This window comes from Elephantulus edwardii, unplaced genomic scaffold (assembly GCF_000299155.1).
Source record: "Elephantulus edwardii isolate Elephantulus edwardi_28Jun2011 unplaced genomic scaffold, EleEdw1.0 scaffold00016, whole genome shotgun sequence".
NCBI lineage: Eukaryota > Metazoa > Chordata > Mammalia > Macroscelidea > Macroscelididae > Elephantulus > Elephantulus edwardii.
The window spans coordinates 17,869,242-17,872,322 of record NW_006399766.1 but is presented as its reverse complement, the minus strand read 5'-3'; positions in this window follow the sequence as shown (position 1 = coordinate 17,872,322).

The following is a 3,081-nucleotide window of genomic DNA, read 5'->3' as shown; positions in this document are numbered from 1 at the left end:
ATCTAACATCAGCTACAATATCCCTAGTACCACGACCCCTTCTAAACCCAGCCTGGACTTCTGGCATTTCTCTGTTGATGTATTGTTCCAGTCGTTTTTGGATAATCTTCAATAGAATCTTGCTTGCATGTGAAATCAATGATATTGTTCTGTAGTTTCCACACTCAGTTGGGTCACCCTCCTTTGGGATGGGAACAAGTGTGTATTTAATTTGTATTTTGAATTTGTATAATTATGCTTTGACTTCTCATCATTTCTCATTGTATGAATTGGCATGGATCTCAAAACTAGAAAAGAGGGAAATAAATGTGTGGCTTTTTATTTTGTAACAAAAGTCAACCATTTTGCAGACAGCCAGTAAGGGTAAAGCTTAGTTTTGTGCACTTGCCTAGACAGAGTTGTACTTGTAGACAAGGAGCAAGTGGACATGCTTGTTGTCATTCAACCCACGTTCACCAATGGTGGGTGCTGGAGGCGGGGCGTGGCCATCCTGGACCTCGCGCTGGTCCTATGATGACGCGAGTGGGGATCCCTTCCTCTCAGAGATGTGGGTGCCTGGCGGCTCAGCCCTGCAGTAATGACCCGCTGTCAGTTTATTCTCCTTCTTCTCTTAGACTTGGCCGTTTGTGACGTGAGTTTTGCAAAGTCTGGTGAATAATGTGTCGTCGTCGAGGGTCTTCCCAATGGGTCTGGAGAATGTGGCTTGGATGAGGGCGTGGGTGTCCCGGGAATTGGCGGGTGTTGGGTGTGTTCTCGGTGACAGTAGGAGTCTCTAATATTGTTGACTGTGGGTGTCGGGTCTCCTTGTTCACGGCCTGAAGATTGCAATGTTTTCGCTTCCACGAGAATTAAACGATCATGGGGCGATGGAGGGGGCGCTTAGGGATGACCCTGTCCCTTTGCTGGCGGGAGCGCATTTCCCAGTTCCTTTCTTACATCCTTTCTTTATTACTTTATCAGAGCATTTGCTTCGCTCTTCATCTTGGCCGTGTTTGTGATTTTTATCCCCCCCCCCACAAACTCTGTTACCGTATTTCTATTATTCTATTCCTGGAAAAGAAAATGAGTAATTTATCAAGGAAGCAGGTGTGGGATTCGCGTCCCAAAATGTCACCAGTGGTCTGAGCAGAATTTGTGCTCCGTACGGATTAGAGGCCTTGTCTATATAGGTCTTCGTTGGCCACTGTTTGTAATGGGAGGGCAATGTCCTGCAATTTTCTGCCTAAAATGTACAGCTCATGACTCCTCCGCAGACCTCTCAGCGCCTTTTTGTATGTAACGCATATATTTTTATAATATGAATGCGTTCACCTGAGCCTAGTCTTGGTGCTTTATTTGAATTCTTTAAGGAAGAAAGCTGTGTAATTAATTGGCCCTGACGCCTGTAAAAGGAGCGGCCTCTTTCATGATCTGTTTGAAAACATATTGGCCTCGGCTTTTTGCGACGGGCGTTGTGAATTTGTGGTCTCGGGCTTGCTCCTTCAATACAGGCCTTAAAGTAAAGGTTTTTTCCCGGTGGAGCTTTTGGTTCGCTGCTTGGTGTTCGGCGCGTCTCGGGAAGGTCCCTATCCTGTTAGTCTCCATTGGGCGCAGGTAGATCGCCACTTGGACACCAGTAGCTGCTCGAATTCCCTGCCTTCTCTGGCTCCCTTTGCAGTTGCAGAGGCTCCAGTTACCTTTCCTTTGGGAGGTTTGTGTGCGTTGCTATTGATACCTAAGAGGAATTTAATGTCAGAAAAAATGCCTTCTCTTTCTCTCCATTGTTGTGAGTTGGACCCAGTGCTATTGAAATTCTGGTTATGGTCTTCCTATACAAATAACCTTAGGGAGAAACAAATTGAGAGACCTCGCGATGGACAAAAGCAGCACTCAGTGGGCTGAATTGTGCATAGTTAAGGAGCTGTCCCTGTCCATGAGAAAACACAGTGATACTCATTTTAGGGAGGAATTGTGTGTTAACAATCATCTTAAGTTTTTCGACGAATGAGTCCTGCACCCTTTGTTTCTTTACATAACTTCCCCCACCAAAGAGTTTCTTGTTAAGATCAATTAACAGGCAAGTAAAGGATTATTTTGTAACACTGTGGGCAACTTGGTTTAGTGTAGTTACTGGTCCAGGATTGCCAAGGAGCTTTAAGTTCATTTTACCATAAAGCCTTGCAGTAACTCTGTTTTGTTCCTTGTAATTTTGGTGTGCCCTTTATTATAGTTATTTAAATATTAAAATGCTGTGAATAAGTATTGCCCTGGCAGTGATTTAGTCATTTTCTGACCAAGAATGACCAGAAGTGCTGGTCATGGTCTTCATTGTAGCGCATGGTAGATATGCGTGCACCAAATACGTTGAATATCACTCTGCTCAGTTAGAATCTGTCTGGTGTCATTTTCCTATGTTCCTTGAAAAATGTCTTTAAATTCCCATTTGCACACCAGAAATTGAACGTTTTTATATGTTTCACATGCTGATTGTATTTAATCTTTGGCATAAAATCTTCTTTAAATAAGTGTACTAGGGTTTTTTCAAGTGTGGTTTTAGTCTTTGGTGGTTTGATTGTAGATGTTTTATTTTTAAATATTGGTCCTCAGTTGAATGCCTTAACGCAGTTTGGCATTTTAATTGTCTAAGAAGTCGCATTGTGACCATTTTATCCGTTGACATTCAGGACTTTGCGTGCCCCGGTTGCTAAGTGCATTATTATAAATGCAGAGTTTGCGGGTTACCCTAGCCGTCAACGTGTGCACATTGAGATACTCTGTTTTATGACAGTGTCCTGTCTCCATGTGGTTCTCGCTGGCGCTGCCTTGATGCTCGGCCACCACCATGATGCCCAGGTCACGACCACGACGCCCGTGCGTCACCTGCAGGCCGAGACCGACTCCAGGGCGATGTGCCCTTTCCAGGTAACGAGGGGGCTCATTTTACAGAACGATCCTGTGTTGAATTCTGTGTTCACTTTCAGCCTCTGAAAAAGGCCATTCTGACTCCAATGAGTTGTTGTTGGACTTGTTTTTTCAGTTACTGAAATGATGCTTTTAGCCTTTTCTAAATATGCTCTTCGAACTTTAATTAACTGCACTAAA